The sequence below is a fragment of the Trematomus bernacchii genome, unplaced genomic scaffold (assembly GCF_902827165.1).
Source record: "Trematomus bernacchii unplaced genomic scaffold, fTreBer1.1, whole genome shotgun sequence".
Lineage (NCBI taxonomy): Eukaryota > Metazoa > Chordata > Actinopteri > Perciformes > Nototheniidae > Trematomus > Trematomus bernacchii.
In genome coordinates this window covers 675059-697191 of record NW_022987674.1, presented here as the reverse complement: position 1 = coordinate 697191, position 22133 = coordinate 675059, and the positions used below count along the sequence as shown (strand labels likewise).

Here is a 22133-nt window from a genome sequence, read left to right as displayed (position 1 = left end):
CCTCTTCTGGGTTTCTTTCGTCTCATTGACGTTGTTTCATGACTGAACTCCACAGTGAAGCTTTACTGAGTTTCTATACTGAGCTCTACTGAGTTTCTGTACTGTGATCTGCTACTCAGATCAAACCAGACTCCTCTTCAGGTCAGTTCACAGCAGAAACAGACTCTTACCTTGTGTCTGAGGGTCCAGGTTCATTACTGAAGACTGGAGGGTTCTCCATAGACCAGTCACTCTTCAGAGACAGGCAGCTGGGGACTGGAGACTCTGCTCTCTGTCTGTGGAAACAACAAATGTTTAACACACATCACTAGTTCTTGTAAAAAGCAGCGTTTGATTTCAGTTTTGATTTTCTTTCCCCTTTAAAGATTTTTGTTCTTACTCTAAACTTTATGTTTTAAAAATGGTGTTTGTGGGTTTCTGTTGTTACAATTCTTTGTGAGAGTGAAAAGTTCTACATGTTCCAAGTTCATTTACTTAACAGATCAAACCAGACTCCTCTTCAGGTCAGTTCACAGCAGAAACAGACTCTTACCTTGTGTCAGATGCTCCAAGTGTATTACTCAAATCTGGAGGTTTTCTGGACACTGAAGATTTGTCCTCCTCCTCATCATCCAAATCTCTCATGTTCTCCATCCTGAGAGACGAACTAGTAACCCTGGAGACAAATACATAAACACACACACTTTATAATGCAAGCATTCAATCAAATCCATCATAATGATACATTTTGGTTTAAATTTGTGCTGTCAAAAAAAACGTGAATGGCACAAGATCTTAGTACTTCTACTTTTACTCAAGTACAAGATCTGAGTACTTCTACTTTTACTCAAGTACAAGATCTGAGTACTTCTACTTTTACTCAAGTACAAGATCTGAGTATTTCTACTTTTACTCAAGTACAAGATCTGAGTACTTCTTCCACCTCCAGACATCAGTCAGAGCTATAACTACCTCGGTGTAAAAGCACATTTAATCCATGACAAGTGTTGTGCACTCGTTCTTTAGGTCTGGTGAAAACGGAGGGGTGGCATTCTGCTGAATCCAGGAGATGGACAGCTCACTACTTTAGGAGCAGATAGTGCTCGCAATATGATAGTGGCAGCAAGTAGCTATACTACCATACGAGCAGAGTTGGGTGTTGGGTACTGTAATAATATTACATTTGTCGGTAAAGCACGACTGATCCTTTTAGCCGGCCCGGCTAAAATAACTGGATGGCCTACCTGCCTGTCAGCCTTCCATCTGTGCACAAACTTATCTCGTGCCCTCATTGGTCATGTGCGCGTTCGTGTGTGTTGGAGGAGGGGCTCTGTAAGGAAGTGGCAGATTTTTTCCGGCTGTGTATTTTCAAATTCTAGCGCACTCAAGCTGGTTTCTCCAAAATTACCTACCCCACCTTTAACCTCTTAAGCCCTGAGCCTGTTTTTCAGGTCTCAGGCTCGAAAATGACATTCCCAGAACAAATGACCATATCTTCCCTTCTAAAAGGGTTAAATTAATAATCTTTATTCTCAAAGTAATGATAAACCTGTGAGTTGGATGTAGAAAAGTCAGAATCAATATAGATGTTTTTTATTTTAAAGAAAATTCAGATTTTACATAGTAAAAAACTGTAAATTATAGTGTCCGTCCAAAATTTATTTTGTACTTATAGTGAAAACTACCCTTGGATGATCGGTTAGTAGACTAAAAGCTTTAGGAATCCAAAGTACAACATATAATAAGTACCCTGTATCAAGATTGATGCAAAACAAGTGAAATTTGACCTTGTTAGAGAGATTTAGCCAAAAACCCCCACTTTTGGGGTCATTTGGGTGGATTTGACCTATCTCTGGCCCCCCTTGCTCGATTTTGATGAATGAAATCTCTTTATAACCGCTAGAGCCAATGGAATCGAGGGAAAGTTATATACACACCAAAACGTTAACAAATAAGGAGTGAGAGTGACGCGTTACCAAAACCGGAAGCTGCATACACTCTGGTGGCTACCATTAGCAGCTAACTTTTCCGCTCCGATTTTTACATAAAAAATGGAATTATGGATTATAAATAATTTTTTTAAAGGGACAGGTACATTATCAACCTATGGATCAACAGTTGTAGATTTTTTTTTTTTCGTTTTAATGCCATTGAACACGTCTTTTGACCTAATTGACAGCTACGGTGAGACGATCTGCCGTAAAAGCTCCGTAAAGGTACGTGTTGTGATGTCTGTGTTTGCTTCCCCTGTCGCAAGTTCGGATCGCTCAGTGATGATACTATACATAAATAATCAGTGGAGTCTCAGCTTTAATAGGCTATATTGTATGTGCAGCTACGATAAGTAATAAGGGTATCTTTATCTTGAATTGTGTGCCGCAGTGCGTTAGATTTTTTTCGCTCAGGGGTCATTTCAACCCAGTCTCACGGCATTTCGTGTTATAGTCACGAAATTAATCTATTGATTCGTGTTCACCAACACGATTTTCCCATTTTTTTCGTGTCACACAGAACGATTTTAAAAGCAATGTAAATAATAACAAATTAGAAGGAAAAAGACATTTAAAAAAATACAGATTTAAGTATTCTGACACAGAACGATTTTAGAAGCAATGTATTTATATTGGTAGTATGTTTCATACCTGCACCAAATAATAACAAATTAGAAGGAAAAAGAGATGACATAAAATACAGATTTCAGTATTCTGAGGCTCTGAGCCATTTCTTTTCCTCACTGACGGCAAAAAAACTCAGACATTATACAATTTAAAATAAAAGGGATAGGGTTAGGCTTAGGGTAAGATATTGAGTAAGAACATGTTTTTATGAACCACACAGCTTCTGGTCTTCCAAGACCCGACCGGACAAAAAGACGTGTTGCAGGCACGAAACATACTACCAATAGAAATACATTGCATTTAAAATCGTTCTGTGTGACACGAAAAAAAGGTGAAAATCGTGTTGGTGAACACGAATCAATAGATTAAATTAATTTCGTGACTACGAAATGCCGTGAGACTGGGTTGGTCATTTAGACCCTTCTTATGAGACTTGTGTTTTGTTTTGGTAAAAATGGTTCATATCTTCAGTTAGCTGAGATTCTTCCCGTTAATCTGGTGCTACACATTAATAGTTTCATAAATGTTAAGAAGCCCTGAGACATTATCTCGAAAACAAAACGGTGGGAGGGGTCCAATGGGGGGACCGCCGTGCTTAAGAGGTTAAGGGCTGTAAATATAATAAGCCTCTGTCTAAAATGGACAACATTGTTAGGAGATTTAAACTATACAGCGATTCTGCTCTGCGGTCACTCAGCCGTCTCTCCACTTTGTTTTTTCAAATCAGCTGCTCTTCATTTTTTGTCCTGTTATATTTGATGATCGATACAAATATTTGTTACCATAAGTTCTTAATAAAACTGATACTGTTGGACTCGGTACTAGTTTGACTGCTACCAGAAATAAAATGATCACTTTTACTGTGTACTTTGTGAGTAATCCTCTGTCAGAGTCCCCTCCATAGTACATAATGCATGTTTTCTGCTATCTTTGATGAATGATAAAAAGAAAATGTTACCATTAGTTCTTAATGATATTGATACTGCTGGACTCAGTAGTCTTACACCTACTACCACAATACAATGAAGTACTTCTGGTGTGTTGTTTTAAAAAAGATCCTCTGTCAATGTCCCCTCCTGAGAACAAAATCAAGCCACTTCTGCTAAGTTTGATGAGGGGGAAATTATTTTTGCCATTAGTTCTTCGTGAGATTGATCCTGTTGGACTCAGTACTAGTGAAACTACTCCCACAAGTACTATGAAGTACTTTTACTGTGTACTTTTTGAGTAATCCTCTGTCAATGTCCCCTCCTGAGTTCAAGAATGCATGTTTCTCTGCTATTTTTAATAAGCATTAAAAAACCTTTCTTCCTGAGACTGATATTATTGGGCAAAGTACTTTAAGAGGATATGGTGGACATCATGATATCAGCAATACTTCCAGTCAGTACTCCGGCAGCAGCATTTTACACCTTGGAAAGTCTTTAGAGTCTGGCCTGGATAACTGGTCACAAATATCCTTCAGCAAAGTGACACACTCTGTCACTCTGGTTGGCCTCTTATGAAGCTGCTGTCTTTTAATATATAATTATTTCTCTGCCGCTAGTTCGTTCCTCGCAGATTCTTCAGTCTCATCAGCCTCATCCTTCCATCAGTCCCAGTCAACGCCTCCAGCACACTTCTAGTGTCTGACTCCATATGATATTGTCCTGATGCTGTAAGGGTGATGCCCCATGATCACAAAATGACCCCTCTAGAGTCTGAGTGCCAAGGACCTCATATTATGTCTGTCATTAATGTTACATCACCCATTATAACAATGTGCTTTCCTTTTTTCTCTTCTCTTAACTGAATAGTCCTGTCTTTAAGTATAACCCAATGTAAAGTCCTTTTCCTGAACCATTTGAAGGCTTCAAAACAGGCATTTTTACTGCATGTGTTTGGAGAAATAACACAATCAATGGCCCAGAATTGTACTTTATAAACTGAATCTTGTGGTGCTTGAAGAAATACAGACGGGTTAAGCCGGCCAGGTTATATATATATATATATGCCTTTTTGGAGCCCTTTTTTTCAATATTTATTAAAATGTCACTAGTCATTTAAACAAACCCCTATCTGAGGATAATACAAGCAACCATAAAACGCCCTTTATCTAGAGAGCCATTGAAGCCCATGAAGAATTTATCCTTCCACAAATCTTTTCATCTGCTGTATCGATAAAGTTGCCACGTGTTTTGAAATTCAAGTTAAGGCACTATCTGTGCAGAACATTACAAATATTCTTCATTTGCAGTATTTTATTTTAAAAGTGTTCAGAAAGACTGCATCAATGATATGCTATATATATATATCTATATAATATCAATATTGTTAAGTGCAACCAAAGTCAATTTAAATAGCGGGCAAAAATGGGTTAATTGCCATGCATGTGGTGTTTGATATAGTTTACTTTCAATTTAAACTATTCTAGGCTGAAAAACGTGTATTGACTAAACCTTTTTTTACAATTTACTATTGATTTTTGTGAGAAATCATTTCAAAAGTAAACTTTTTTTTCAATCATGTGCTATATATATCTACATAATATCAATATTGTTATTAACTTCAACCAAAGTCAATTTAAATAGCGGGCAAAAATGGGTTAATTGCCATGCATGTGGTATTTGATATAGTTTACTTACAATTTAAACTATTCTAGGCTGAAAAACGTGTATTGACTAAACCCTTTTTTTACAATTTACTATTGATTTTTGTGAGAAATCATTTCAAAAGTAAACTTTTTTTTCATTTTAGATTTACATTTTTAAATGTTTGCACACGACATTATTAATTTATACATTTTATCATTTTTTTAAATTATGAATCAATTTATTTTATTGTATTTCCTTGAGGCTGGGGAAGATATCCAGCAGTTCAACATGCAAATGTTCTAATGCAAGTAAGTATAAGTATAACATGGAAAAGGAAATAAAATAAGTTTCATCGGAGGATGTGGATTTATTTTCTCTCACCTTGTAATTACACAATCAAACCATCTATAATTTAGCTCTGGCCTTCACTCACAAAAAAACATTTTGTTGAATTGGACACATTTTTCAAAGCTCTATTGACTGACATGCGATGACTGGGACTGATGGAAGAATCTGAGAGGAATGAACTAGGAGCAGAGAAATAATCCTATTTAAAAGACAGCATTGTCATAAGAGGCCAACAAGAGTCACAAGGGTGTGTCACTTTGCTAAAGGCCAGTCTCTAAAGACTTTCCAAGGTGTAAAAATGCTGCTGCCGGAGTACTGACTGGAAGTATTACTGATATCATGTCTACCATATCCTCTTAAAATACTCTGTCCAATAATATCAGTCTCAGGAAGAAACGTGTTTTAACGCTGATTCAAAATAGCAGAGAAACATGCAACCTTGTACTCAGGAGCAGTGGCGGATTTAGGATTGTAGGAAGTTGTTGTTGGGGTTAGCGTGAACTGTGGACTCACCGGATCCTTGCAGCGGGGGTAATACGCAGGCTACTGTTCCCGCAGCTGCTGCCTCTCTGTTGGACTCCGGTACTGCACAATACACGATACGTTTCTCAGTGAAACATTCGGGGCTTTTCAGAAAAGATCCGGGGGCCCAAGTAGCCACCCCCTAGCCACTGCTCAGGAGCGGACAGTGACAGAGGATTACTCAAAAAGTACACAGTAAAAGTACTTCACAGTACTTGTTGGAGTAGTTTCACTAGTACTGAGTCCAACAGGATCAATCTCACGAAGAACTAATGGCAAAAATAATTTCCCCCTCATCAAACTTATCAGAAGTAACTTGATTTTGTTCTCAGGAGGGGACATTGACAGAGGATTACTCAAAAAGTACACACTAGAAGTACTTCATTGTATTGTGGTAGTAGGTGTAAGACTACTGAGTCCAGCAGTATCAATATCATTAAGAACTAATGGTAACATTGTGGTATCACTCATCAAAGATAGCAGAAAGCATACATTATGTACTATGGAGGGGACTCTGACAGAGGATTACTCACAAAGTACACAGTAAAAGTACTTCATTTTATTTCTGGTAGCAGTCAAACTAGTACCGAGTCCAACAGTATCAGTTTTATTAAGAACTTATGGTAACAAATATTTGTATCGATCATCAAATATAGCAGGACAAAAAATGAAGAGCAGCTGATTTGAAAAAACAAAGTGGAGAGACGGCTGAGTGACCGCAGAGCAGAATCGCTGTATAGTTTAAATCTCCTAACAATGTTGTCCATTTTAGACAGAGGCTTATTATATTTACAGCCCTTAATAACATTCATTTTCTGGGCTCAATGTGTGTCTTGGCCGTTTTCGCTGTGATCGCTAAATTCACCTTGTTTATAATATTATCACCGTTCCAAGCACACGAGTGCTTTTGTTTTGAAATCACTTCCGTGAGTTTCGCCCCGCCCCTCGCTCCAATGACCATAGAGAGGCGAAGTCCCTCCCTTTCCGGGGGAGCTCCATGGGACCTTATTTCGGAAAAGTTATGCATTGAAGTCAATGGGGAGAGAAAGATTATCTTTTGATCCCGTTTGAATTGTGCCACGAATTACACATATGATGTTTGTCAATTTAAAAGATAATTTTGCAAGTCAAAAAAATAAAATATGTCGTAAAACTGTGAAGTAACACTTTTTTTGTGTGAAACCGCTCAATGAACTACATCTCCCGTCTCGCACCACACACCCAGACGGCCGTCACGTTGGCACATTTCACTTCTTTCTTTCAGAATGAGGCGGAAAGTATTAAAAGAGGTGAAAATCACTCCAAGTCTGGGCATGTTGAGAGCTGTGCATACACACAAGGGGAGTTAGTCGGTTCCTAAGAGCCAGCATGCGGGACCGGGACTCTGGGATTTGTAGGCTTTCTAGTTGCGTACTTTTCATAGTCTTATATTTCAACAGTTTTACGACAAACTGTGACTTTTTTGACATGGAAATTATTATTTAAGATTGACAAACATCATATGTGTAATTTGTGGCACAATTCAAACGGGATCGAAAGATAATCTTTCTCTCTCCATTGACTTCAATACAAACTTTTTCCGAAATAAGGTCCCATGAGTCCCACCGGAAGGGGAGGGACTTCGCCTCTCTATTTGGCCCAATCCAAAAGCCCTACCCCCCCTCGGTTTGCGCGTTCGCACGGAGGGCCCGACTCCGCCACATTAAGTGCTGTTCCAAACCAACGAGTGTGGAGCGGGAGTGGGCTATTGTTGGAGTAGAATACTTCTGCTACGCGCCGTTCGTTGGATGAGGCTGGATCTCTATTAAATTAAGAAAGGAATTGAAAACACCGGAATCAAAGTTATAACAAATTATCTGAGTTTACTTCTAGTAGGAAACCAAACACATATACAAGTTATACAGAGTACTCCGGGTACTCCGGGCTTTTAGATTCGTGATGCGATGCGGCTAAAATGTATCGGGATCAAACCACCCATCGAACGAGAAGAGAGTGCCTTCTGTCAATGATGCGATGCGGACACAGTTTAACGGAGTCAACCACTCACCAAACCCAAAAGCAATTTTACACACACAAACATCAGTATTTCTATCTGTCTTTGGGGCGGAGATTTGTCGATTCTTCCTTCCCACTTTTCTCCCAAGCGAATTAGAGAACCCCTGGGGAGGAGCTGTTTAAGCTGACCACCTCCCCCAAGTGTCCTGACTGGCTGGATTCCCTTCTGGTCTGGTTCAATCAGAGTTCGGACCATAAAGTTCCATAAGGTCAAAAGTCAACCTCTATCTGTGATTAGAATCTTAACTTCATTTCTTTCCCATGAGTTCTCCACATATTTAACGATGTCTTTTAACGACTTAAAAACAGCACCTGGTCTTAGCGGTGATAAGGAGGATGTAATGTTGTCTTTAACGACCTCAATGACGACATCTGCTTTTAGGAGTGAACTCAAGGTTGGTGTGTGAAAACAGAATCTCTAGGTCAGTGAGTTTAAAAGTGAGAACAACATTCCTATATATATATGATTACCCATAAACCGTTGTGATTACATAAAACAGTTCAACTAATACATGTTCACTTCAATACAGTGTAGAATCATATCTTCTTACTTCACTATCAAGCCCTCAAACAGCGAGTCTGCATCGGTGCTGACTGGAGACCGGTCTCTACCTGACTGGTCTCAACCATGGATGTATAATAAGTAGGGCTGTCAAGTTAACGCGTTAACGCAAAAAAAGATTAACGCCACTAGTTATTTTAACGCGATTAACGCATGTGTATTTTTTGTCCTCGGCCGCCCCGTAGTTTCAGAGCACATCGAGTTTAAAATACCATCTACAAGCTGATGCTGACAGCCCCGCTCCTGCCGCCCGCTTGTGGCAGACCACACTTCCACGCTCACCGGCAGGCCCGGACTGGCATCTGGTGCTAGCTAGCTGCGCTAACGGATATAAGGAGCTGTTTCAATGAAAACAGAGGAGCGACATTTTGCCGACAACTGCGCCGAGCACTTGACTTTATGCAGGTAGCCAGACAGTGGGACATTGTACGAAAAGTCAGCACACTCAGCACGGATAGTGCGCGCAACATGATTGCAGCGTCCAGGCAGCTCCCGATCGAGCATATGTGTCTTGAGCTGCACATAGCTCCAACGATCCATCACAGTGTCTCCACACACACACACACACACACACACACACACACACACACACACACACACACACACACACACACACACACACACACACACACACACACACACACACACACACACACACACACACACACACACACACACACACACACACACACACACACACACACACACACACACACACACACCCACACACACCACACACACACACACACACACACACACACACACACACACACACACACACACACACACACACACACACACACACACACACACACACACACAGTATTATTGTATGAGAGAGGTTCCAGGTTGAATTGAGGCGAATATTTGTAATGTTCAGGTTGTTGTGTTTAATATTCATGAGAATATTTGTCATTGTTCATGTGATAATAAACAAACATATAAAGCATATTTGTCCACTCATATGTTGATAAGAGTATTAAAAACTTGAAAAATATCCCTCTAAGGTACATTTAGAACAGATACAAAATGTGCGATTAATTTGCGATTAATCGCGATTAAATATTTTAATCGACTGACAGCCCTAATAATAAGAGGTCTCAACGCTGTGTGTGTCCGTCAGGAAACACGCTGTTTACAAACAGTTCCAGCAAACATCCACTGATAAACTGCGATGTTAACAACCTCATGATAACCTCATGTGTTCATGCTTAGGATCATACCTGTGTTTAGTCTAGAAAAAGGTAAATGTGTGCATTTTATTATAAAGCCGTGTATATTTACAGACTGTTGCAAAAACTAAGAAGCTTATAAACATCAGGTTTAAAACTAAAAGAGCTTTACAAAAAAGTAACACAATTAAAGATGTTTGGAGTTTTATTTTAGTTATTAATTTGTATTTTTTGTCAAAGAGATGCTGATTTGAAACCGTTGTTACATACAGTTACGGCATTTCCTGTTTCTGCCGGAGAGAGGGGAGTTTGTCCCAAAGCTTGCCGCTGTATGTACTCCCTCCATCTGACAGGAGGGAGCCTCGTTGAGCTGCGTGTGAGACTCCACGGAGTTCACTCCGTCACGGAGGGGGAGTGTGTAGGGGTAGGGTGTAGGGCGTGGTTTGGGATTGGGCCTCAGACCATTTTTAGTAAGTTAAAAAGCAAAAAGCAAAAAGTCCTCTCAGACGCTCTTCCGTTTACTTGTTGAATAAAGAAAAACAAACGGACGGTAGATACACGGATTCAAACCCCTCTTATTTCTCTCAGCAGTTTTTCATGGACCGCTTTATTAGACTACAACACACAACGTATTTGTTTTATATCTCTCCAAAATACAAGTTAACAGGCCTACTAATATTTAACACTTCTGATTTATGAAGATTAATCACAGTTTATGATCGTGATTTACGCGATTACTTTTTGTTTTAAATCAACTAACACCACTAACAACAACACATAAGTCTGTATAGTTATGTAACCATGATGGCGCAGACACACGGACGTGAAAGGGGAAGTTTAGGCCTACAACATTTCAATATGCCACATCGGACTCTAAGACGTTGCTTTTTTATCGAGACTGTATTTTTCAGAGATAAAGTCAAACAGAGTAAACATGAATAGTTTAGGAAACCCCAGCAGAGCCTGGTTTTAACACTCACCCTGTTCTCTTTCTGCTGCTCTGTCAACGTGTGAAATGGAGTCTGTCTGTTACTCACTTACTTTCACTCTCGAGGTCCCTCCCTGTTTGCAGCTCCCTTCGATCAAGTTACACAGGAGAACATATTACAGGAAGACAGGAACAGACATGTAGCTACAAACAAGCACAACAAAGTACTTGAAGTAAAAGAACACATCAATACAGTGTGTTCAAATAACCCATAAATACATATCCTGCATGTACAACTATACTTAAGTACAAATATTGTTAGTATTATCAGTAAATGTTATTTCAAATGGTTAATAATGCATTATTGTATTCATGTACATTCACAGATATAAAACAGATGATATAGAATATTATATATTGTTACTAAAAGCGCTTGTCTTTGATATTATAATGATTACACCAGAAAGTCACTCTTTGTGAGATTTATTTGTTCACATTTTTCCCAGCCACAAGATGATTTCATTCATTGGAGGCCTCAAAGCTGGGTGAAGGTATTGATGCATACAAAACAAAACAAGTGTCGCAATATAGGGAAACAAACTGACAAAAACATATCAATCAGAATCAGAATCAGAATACATTTACATTGTTACAGCAGAAAAGAGCCAAAGACAGCTTAATGTTACCTAAAGTATGCATACAAAAAGTATTAAAGATTAAAAAAAAGTTACACATTTTACAAAATACACATCCTGTAACAGTTCGGAGGATTTAGCAGCCAGGTATATATTACACAGTTTTAGCGGCATATATATATTTATATATAATATATTTTATATATTGTTACTAATGATATATATATTATATATACGATCCTTAATCCATTGTGAGGTGATTCTTACTGTCCAGTTTCACTCGTTGAGTGCGATTTCACTGTGTATTACAATTAAATCACGGTCAAATATGTTCATGTTGTTGTCGTGGTAGCCCCCTTGCCGTCACTAGTTTAGCTTATTCAGCCCGGTTGTTGGCCCGGTAAGAACCTCAATTTTGGAGGGCCAGAAAAAAGGTGAAAAAGTAGCCCTGAGTGGAAAAGCAAAAAAAAGCGGGTCGTGCTGCAGTGGAAAAGCGCCAGAAGACACAGTTAAAACACACACATGAAGACACACACAACCAGCTTTTAATGAGTGGACAGAGACACTGACCACCTGAGCCATCACTGCTGCTTCTCAGAGGCTTTGAACCTGCAAAGAGAAGACATTTTCAAATCTGCTGCTACCTGAATGTTTTGATTTAAACAGAAAATAAACGAGTTACCTTCGCCCTTATTTCAACTTATGCACGCTCCTGTAAATAAAGACCATGTTAACACATAGCTATGATTATGGATAAAGTCAACATCACTGAGACAAATGTCAAATGTTCGATATTGGGCTATATAAATAAAATGTGATTAATTGATTGATTGATAAATAAGGGCTCCAACTAAAAACTTTTTTTTAATCAATAAATCTTTTGATAATTTGTTCAGTTCATCGTTGGGTCAGTAAAATGTCAGCAAAACAAAATGACTCAGTGGGTGTTTCTCAATCGCGAGTAAAGCTGCTTCCGAGCCACTATTTCAAGCATACTACGTCATCGAGTGCCGCCGAAGTACTGTTCCAATCTCCAGTATACTTTGAAATCTACTGAGCCCGGCGTACTCCGTTTGGAGAAATATCGAGTGTGCACATGAGTAGACTTCGCGGCCTTAAAATCCCCACAATGCTTGCGCACAGACCAATTTCCCCAAATCTGTGGCGGAAGATGTAAGGAGGCGGGGCCTCTCATAGGACGCACACCTGCACACTTGCTAGCCTGTTCCACTCTTTGTTTTCCGAATGGCAGGAAGTATTCTTGACTCGCTTCTGAAGCAAGATGCTCGGCAGATATGTGCTACCAAGCAAGCGTACTCGCGATTGAGAAACACCCAGTGTCTCAAAGGCGTAAGAAAAGCAGGAAATGTACATATTTGAGGCTGAAAGCAGCATTTTTGGAGAATGTCTTTCTTACTCTTACATGAAATATTAAGTTTCATTATCATAGGATCGTGCAAATAAAGATTGATATGAAGCAGAACTATGGATATTTTAAAAAGGTTACATCTTCAAAATCATTCCTATTCCTTATATAAAATGTAATAATCTTTCTGTTAATACTGGGCAATTCGGCTGTGGTTAGTAACGTTGGCTTGTAAGGTGTTTCTAGGTCTCCCTCACTAATTTGACTCAAAGGTTATTTTGGTCGTAGTCGATTAAGAATGAATCATTTTTGTATGCTTTGTCCTGCTGAATGACTTTAATCTAAGACACTTCTTAGCACATCTCTATTAAAAACAAGATTTGGTGCTTTTGCATTTGATATTCCTCGAGATAATCAGATCTGTCAAATCAATTAGTCAACAATTATAAGTATTTTTAGTTGAGAAAAGCCTTACTAATTTCAATCATTTGTCCCTTGCCAGCCTCTGCAATTAACATGTAAACAGCAAGAAATGCTAAAGCCCCTGTCACACTGTCCTGAAATTGACACCCGATGGACACACGATAAAGGAAATGTTCAAATTCGGCTCTGATCGTAACAACATCGGGCCATTCGTGAGGGCATCTTAAGCCATCGTATGACCGCCGGTGGAGTTTCTCAGGCTCCGGCAGCAACTTCGTAAGGCACTCGTGAGGGCATCTTGTCAAATCGTGTCATCTTCGTGTTATCATCGGTGCCATCGGGCATTCGCCCTCACTCTGATCGGGGCGAATGCCCGATGGTATCGATGATAACAAGATGCCCTCACGATGGCCTTACGAAGGGCAAAATTGACACACGAATTCAACACGAAAATGAACCTTCGCAAGGTCCTTCGGCAATTTGTAGGCATGCCAAATATTTTCCCACCGCTCACGAAGTTGCTGCCGGAGCCTGAGAAACTCCACCGGCGGTCATACGATGGCTTAAGATGCCCTCACGAATGGCCCGATGTTGTTACGATCAGAGCCGAATTTGAACATTTCCTTTGTCGTGTGTCCATCGGGTTGTTTTATTGCACAACAAAATCATGTAAACATATTATGTAAATAACCCAATTTGTGTTCTGTGAAACTGAAAAGGATATAATATATTATTTTGAAGGCGAGTTGACAGGAAGTTGTTGTTGCTATGGAAACAACATTATGGAGAAAACGTCATATTTTCAACATATAAAGACGGAGAAAGTAAAGAACAAAGTCTGAAGATATCAGTACAGTATCATAGTACTGTAACATAAGTGTTTGTGTTACTTTCGTTGCAGTTGTATGTCTTAAATGTAATGTAAATGTTGCCTTTGTGTGTGGTTCGGGGCCATCTTTGTGCGAAATTCACAATTCCATATTCGTGTGTCCATCGGGTGTCAATTTCGGGACAGTGTGACAGGGGCTTAAAGAACAAAAAAGGCAAGAAAAAGTTTCCTACCCCATTCCTCCTCAACATGCATGCCTGACTCAACATGCTTCACTTCACAGGTGTAGGTGGACATGTCAGTCCTCAGAATCTCCACGCAGTCTTTTCTCTGGTAGGTCTCCGTTTGGTCGAGTGCCCGTTGTAGACACTCCGTCCTCGTTGGTCAGAATACGGCCGTTCCATTTGATCTGCAGCACGATGTCTTTCAGGTAGAAACCGGTGGCCATGCACAACAGGATGATGTTGTTCTCCGACCTGGCATTCTTTGAAAACACGTACACCGTTGGAGGAGCTGGAAAAATAAACCATAATATCAGATCATATTTGCAGGCTTTTCATTTTTAACCAGTCCAAATAATTATTTAAGTTAACAGTTTTATTTCCAATAGCAGGACTATTGTATTTAGTTCTAGGTTGGAAAATGGAATCGTGGAAAAATGTTTGGTATTCTTAATTTGTTGATTTGATTTGCAAAAACTTAGTTTTTTACCGCCAGTCAAATGATGGCGAATGTTTTGACCTAAATAGGGGTTTATAATATAGATGGTTTGCTTTCATCTGTAATGATGGCAATTTGATGATAGTGTAGTGCCAGCCAAATGTTGCTTAACCTGTTAACCTGTTAAGCCCCGAGCCTGTTTTCCAGGTCTCAGGCTCGAAAATGACATTCTGGGATTAGTCAACCCTCAGTTGAATTTGTGGAAACCCCATTGTTTTTAAGGCTAGTCAGTTTAAAAATGTGCATAGAGATCCTTACGTTACAAAAGCTATTTCTAATATCTAGAACAAAAATTAAAATAATTTGAGGTCATACATACTGGTGTCCATTTCTTTTCCAAACTCCACAAATATGCTCAACCAGTTCATGCACTCAGTCTCCAGGTAGCCTTTGATGTATTCTGTCAGAATCTGGACGCTATCCCACTTCCTCTTAGTCGGCTGTGCCACGACGGTTGAGGCCACCCAGGTGGAGTGGGAGTCGTCGAAGGACAGGAAGTCGGTCCCGTCGTAGCTGTACATGTCCTTCCCACGGTGGTACTGAAGCTTACCCTCAGCCTGCATTTCGCCCTCACAGCCGACCATCCACTGCAGAATGTGGACGTCTGTAACGAGAGCGAGGGGCGGGACAGTGAGACAAGAGCCTAATAACAAGAATATGGTTTAATATATAGACATAAGTCTGCCTACTACAAAACTATATTTCCTTTACTTTTAAGCATTTACCAAGATCAAAAAGTCTGCCAGTAAACTATTGTAATGTGATTTTCATGCTCCTGCCTTCAATATGAGACAATGTCATACAGTATGGCAATCTATGTCAACTTACAATGGAATAATTTAAAACTGAACTGTGCTCTGAAAAAAATATGTTCTTTATCATTAAAATACACCTCCTGTTGTTGGAGGACAAGTTGCTAGTCAAAGCAGCGTGTCACTAAAATAAGAACAACTGGTCCACCTTAAATAGGCAACCCAGCTTAAGTTAGCATGCTGTTGTTGCTAAGCCTTCACTAAAGCAGCAAGAGACAAGCCAGACACTGGCAATCACTTTGATACAAAAAAAAGGTTTAACCTGTTAAGCCCTGAGCCTGTTTTTCAGGTCTCAGGCTCGAAAATGACATTCCCAGAACAAATGACCATATCTTCACTTCGGTAAAAATGGTTCGTATCGTCAGGTAGCTGAGTTTCTTCCCGTTAAGTGGGTATGACACATTAATAGGTTTTTAAATGTTAAGAAGCCCTGAGACACAGTTTCGTGAAAATTGTTCCGATTGCTTAACAGGTTAAATGGCTATTGGTTGGATTCTACAAATGTTCTTTTCAAATGTCTCACTTGCTAATTGCCCAATGGCTAAAAAAGCTAGCCCCGTTTAGGAAGGAGGTGCGCTTTGATGGAAATGGTAAAACATTTGTGCCACGGTACCTTCAATAGAAAGGGGAATCCGAAAGTTGATGTTATTTTTCGAGCTTTCACTTTGCATGGATGATATTATTATAAATAAGCATTTTGGCTCCTACGTGGATCTTACCTGAGTCATTCTGTCTCATTCTTTCATCACGATGTCGATGTTGACTTTGAAGCACTGCTGCTTGCTCTGGCGGGACTGCGTGCCTTTGTCCCAGTATTCTGTCGGCATCTGCTTCTTCATCCAGTCCTGTTTGGGAACTTTCTTCTGAACATCGCTGTCAAAGTAGTCGATCATCTTGTTGTCCAGCAGCCCCATGGCGGTGAACTCATGGATGCCCGGGAGATTCACAGGTTTGGAGAAGGCTGTGTAGATGTAGGTGAGGGAATGCTTCGCTGAGAGTCACACAGGGGGAAAGACAGACATATGTTTATTAGACAATGCAGATATAGGTATGTAGATTTGACTCTTAGGTTTCAAATGGGCTTCATTCATCCAATTACACTGTTACAAGTGAGTATTTTGACCATATCAGAATTTGTATGCATATTTTTCCACTCCAAGTTGTATAAACTTGAATGTGTAATGGATTTCAGCATATAAGAATTCATATTATACAGCAACTCCTTGTAAATGAGATTCTGGAACCAAAGGAGGTTGACGTGTTTTGGCTTGAGAAAAATGACCTACACAATTATTCAATTCTGTTCATAAACGTATTAACTATTTTAATACATTGTGAAATGTGTGTTGTTTAAAGGTGGGGTAGGTAAGTTTGAGAAACCAGCTCGAGATCGCTAGAATTTGAAAATACACAACCGGAGAAAATCTGCCACTTCCTTACAGAGCCCCTCCTCCAACACACACGAACGCGCACATGACCAATGAGGGCACGAGATAAGTTTGTGCACAGATGGAAGGCTGACAGGCAGGTAGGCCATCCAGTTATTTTAGCCAGGCCGGCTCAGATGATTGGTCGTGCTTTTTACAGTACTACGGCTTCCACAGATGATATTTCTTAATGGATTTATTGTCAAAGCCAAGGGTTCCCAAACTTTTCAGCCTGCGACCCCCAAAATACCTGTGCCAGAGACTGGCGACCCCCGTTGACAGGGGGTCGCCAGTCTCTGGCACAGGTTATTAACGGGTTAACTTGACAGCCCTAGTTATTATTAATAACAACAAAAAAATTGATTAAAAAAAATGAAAAAAAATAATAATTAACTATTTTTAATTTTCAATTTTAATTTTGTAATCATCTCGCGACCCTCACTCCCCCCCAGTTTGGGAACCCCTGGTCAAAGCATTTAATGTATTCATTGCTATCGGGATGTTAAGAGCATTCCATGGAATATAACAATAAGTGTTTCTGAAATAAATTACATACCCCACCTTTAAGTTGTAACAATGATAAGTGATGACTGTCTCCTCTGCTGCAGAGTTAAGAAGGTTGAAATATTGAACATTTTTGGGTGAAAACTGTTTTGATTTTGCTCCACAGTCAGATCCCAGGGACATGATGTGTGACAGAAAGGGCCTGGAGGCGGTCAGCTGAAGTTTCCTGCGTAACAAAACCCCTCTTTTCCAACTCCAAATCAATGATAACATGCATGACTTTCCCACATCCCAAATTCACTCATTAACTTCTGTTCTGCTCTGGTGCAGCACAGTGCTTTAATTTAGTCTCAACTCCCCCTTTATGAAGGTTGCTGTATAAATAAAGTTTTCTTACAATAGTCGATAGTCTAAAACATATCAAATGTATTTAAAAAGTCCGGACACACATCTGTGGTACTTTTCCATCAGCCGGTAAGTTTTGCTGTTTATCAGATGACGTCGTTTTTCAAAAATGTTTATAAAAGCATCTCAGTGTCTCTGAGGTAAAGACATCTGTCCATAAAACCATTTCAATTATCAATCATCGTGAGTTACTTAGAGGGCAATGCCCTCAGTTTCATATCTGTATGTAGTGTCTCTGCTTTAAAGAGTCCTCTCCTGCTGATGTTCAGGTGTATATCAGTATGTAGTGTCTCTACTTTAAAGAGTCCTCTCCTGCTGATGTTCAGGTGTATATCAGTATGTAGTGTCTCTACTTTAAAGAGTCCTCTCCTGCTGATGTTCAGGTGTATATCAGTATGTAGTGTCTCTACTTTAAAGAGTCCTCTCCTGCTGATGTTCAGGTGTATATCAGTATGTAGTGTCTCTGCTTTAAAGAGTCCTCTCCTGCTGATGTTCAGGTGTATATCAGTATGTAGTGTCTCTACTTTAAAGAGTCCTCTCCTGCTGATGTTCAGGTGTATATCAGTATGTATGTCTCTACTTTAAAGAGTCCTCTCCTGCTGATGTTCAGGTGTATATCAGTATGTGTCTCTGCTTTAAAGAGTCCTCTCCTGCTGATGTTCAGGTGTATATCAGTATGTAGTGTCTCTACTTTAAAGAGTCCTCTCCTGCTGATGTTCAGGTGTATATCAGTATGTGTCTCTGCTTTAAAGAGTCCTCTCCTGCTGATGTGCAGGTGTATATCAGTATGTAGTGTCTCTACTTTAAAGAGTCCTCTCCTGCTGATGTTCAGGTGTATATCAGTATGTAGTGTCTCTACTTTAAAGAGTCCTCTCCTGCTGATGTTCAGGTGTATATCAGTATGTAGTGTCTCTACTTTAAAGAGTCCTCTCCCGCTGATGTTCAGGTGTATATCAGTATGTAGTGTCTCTACTTTAAAGAGTCCTCTCCTGCTGATGTTCAGGTGTATATCAGTATGTAGTGTCTCTACTTTAAAGAGTCCTCTCCTGCAGATGTTCAGGTGTATATCAGTATGTAATGTCTCTACTTTAAAGAGTCCTCTCCTGCTGATGTTAAGGTGTATATCAGTATGTAGTGTCTCTACTTTAAAGAGTCCTCTCCTGCTGATGTTAAGGTGCATATCAGTATGTAGTGTCTCTACTTTAAAGAGTCCTCTCCTGCTGATGTTCAGGTGTATATCAGTATGTAGTGTCTCTACTTTAAAGAGTCCTCTCCCGCTGATGTTCAGGTGTATATTACGCCGCCTACATACGGCGGCGTGCGTTGCCGCTTGGCGGTGGGCGTGTCTTGAGCTTGGGGAGTTTACGCGAGCAACGCGACCAACAACCAATCACATGAATCTCTGCTATCAATTGCATAAAAGGTGTTACATGTCACACTTTATATGATGAACATTTATGACATTAATGTCTATGGTGCTATTTTACGCAACATTCCATACTGTCTATGCCTGCTGTCCATTCAAACGAAGTACATTGGATATAAACTCCCCAAACAGGCGAAAACCTACCAGTTCAACCCGGTATCACGGCAAGACGTGAACATGTGACGATCTACCATGCTGGGAGACGTGAATATGTCACGGTTTCGTCCCTTCAAACGTGACAGTTACACGGTATTGTTAACATGGCCCAACCAGTGGAGAAATACCCGGAAGTGCCTAGCAAATGGTCTACCGTGCCTATTGGTCGGTTTTTATTGTCAAAATTAGATGTTTTTAATTTATTTTTTAATTGTCACACTCGATTTTGCCGATTTTCTTGTTGCCCTAGCTGGTCGACACCTCTTTTAGCAGAAACAAAGGCTACATTAATGTATTAAATCGATGTTAATCCATGTGTGTGGAGGTGAGGATGTGGAATTAACGGACGTGACGTTGTGCGATTGCGTTGCCAGGCAACGCAATTTACAAACTCTTCAACTACAACCCTAATTATATTTAAAAACATTTTAGACAGCCTCACGAAATACTTTAATGTAAATTAAAATGTAAATGTGAAGGATGTGTGTAATGTGGTGATTGACATTATTCACCCACGGATCTATGGGTTGGGGGTATTGTTCCGCACGGACATTTTAGTTAACCGGACTCCTGTTGATGTGAAATCCGAAAACATTTTTAAAAAATAAAATAATACTTTATTCCAAGTTTGCTTGCTTTTCTCTTTGGAGGTCATCACATACCGGCATTGTAATACACGGTTTGGCTGCATTAAATATGACATATCTGCCGTAGTTCTGTATTTATAGAGCCCTGATGAGAAGACTTCTGGACAAACAGGAAGCACTGCCGCCAAAACTGAAAACGTGACGTGGATCATAAATATATCAGCAATTAAACAACATCTTACATTTATTTTCACACAATACGTCTCCTTGCAGTATCAATACTAATTCGGCTGACTTTTATATTTGATCCAATTGGTAGATAGGCTGTATTTACACCATAACGGTGCACAGCTGATAGAAAGGCACATCTAGTGGTTAAAGCACGTTATTGAATTTTATTATTTTATTATTTTTCACAAAAATGAAACCATCAATAGCAGAAACAGAATTAACTGTCATTAGTAAACCACCCAAAAAAAAAGATCATAAATGGTTTTGTTTTATATATATTTTAAGGATAATAATAGCAATGTAACACTGTCTATGACACTTACTGTATAACACTGATTTGAAAAACATACAGAAAAAACGAATTCACTGCCCTTAATAAAGTATTTAATACATTTCAGGTGTGCTGTGTTGTTTAGATCATTGACATCTGGAGCTCTTTTAATGTCCTTTTTGATTATTGTTACACCAGGGTCAGTGTATGTTTTGGTCATTGGATTTTCTTTTCACAAATGGAAATTCAAAAACAAAAAACGACTGGATATTTGATTTTCGTTTTCAAATTGAAAAAAACAAAATTGAAATACAAGGCGTTTTTCTTTATCACGGTCAAAAAGGGATTTACTAAACTTAAAAAACGGGATGATTTTCATTTTCTACTTCTCAAAACAAAAAATAAAATCACTAGAAAACAGAAACAAAAAAACGCCCCGTTTTTTCATATTCTGCTACCGGAAGTTACCTTACAAAATAAGAGCGCAGACGAAACTCACGGAAGTAATTTCAAAACAAAAGCACTCGTAGGCTATGCTAAAATCACACTTTGAATCACTACAGTATCCTGTTGAAGGAACTGTGAATATTATAAACAAGGGGAATTTAGCGATCACAATGAAAACGGCCAAGACACACTTTGAGCCCAGAAAATGAATGTTATAAAGGGCTGTAAATATAATAGGCCTATTTCTAAAATGTTAGGAGATTTCAACTATACAGCGATTCTGCACTGCGGTCAACTCAGCCGTCTGGGTGACCAGATGTCCCGCTTTGTGCGGTATTGCACAGCATTTTCACGACTTTTGGTGCGTCCCGCAAATTGAGACGATGTCCCGCATATTTCATTTTGATTGGCTAAAACGCTTTTCTAAAATCTGATTTATGACATGAAAGGTCGGCTCAGTTCGCTGACAGCCGGCACCGCCCTTTATTATGAAATGTTTTAAACTTTATACAGTCTATGGTTTTAAACGGCATCATGTAAGCTGCGCTGACAGGCGACAGAGGTCACCCCCCCCCCCCCCCCCCCCCCGCTGACAGTTCATGAGCGTCCATAGTGTCTCTCCACCCCCCGTTGACAATTCACGCGTCGACATTGCATTTACATGTCCCACGGGCCACATTGTCCCACACAAACATACTCTAGAGCAGGGGTTCCCAACCCCCGGTCCGCGGTGTTACTGCCGGGCCGCGAAACGAGCATGTTACCGGTGCGCCAAGTAGGAAGAGGAGCACACAGGAGACAACCGTTTGATTGCAGACTGTTATGTTTATGTGGGGAAATGGTGGTGCATACATTATTTGAGATATATTTCAAACTCGGACTTCATTTTAAGGACATGTCAGCCAGGGGTGTAGAGCTATTTGTTTAAGCACCGGATTGGCAAAACAGGAGAGTAAACCAGTCTGCCTTGATCTATGAATTAATGTCCGGGACTCTCACGGTATCTGCTGCCCGCAGCTGTTTTATAGAAGGAAACCCTCCTTCACTTCATGACATGGCTGCAGCATTAGGAGGCAGCGGGACGTATACTCGGTAAAGAGCTGTGCCTTTTTACGCACCGCCTTTGCTGTGTTTAAC

The 22133-nt window shown here is 39.8% G+C and overlaps 1 long non-coding RNA gene and 1 pseudogene across 1 annotated transcript; both read right to left on the bottom strand.

Moving 5' to 3' along the window:
- Nucleotides 1–235: 235 nt before the first annotated feature.
- Nucleotides 236–10893, bottom strand: LOC117487525. The gene is made up of 3 exons (XR_004556378.1): nt 10810–10893; nt 533–655; nt 236–275 (listed from the first exon to the last, which is right to left on the bottom strand). It is a non-coding gene; the product is annotated as an uncharacterized LOC117487525 (long non-coding RNA).
- An 18-nt stretch (nt 10894–10911) lies between these two features.
- On the bottom strand, nt 10912–16668 carry LOC117487529 (annotated as a pseudogene).
- Between the last annotated feature and the right edge of the window lie 5465 nt (nt 16669–22133).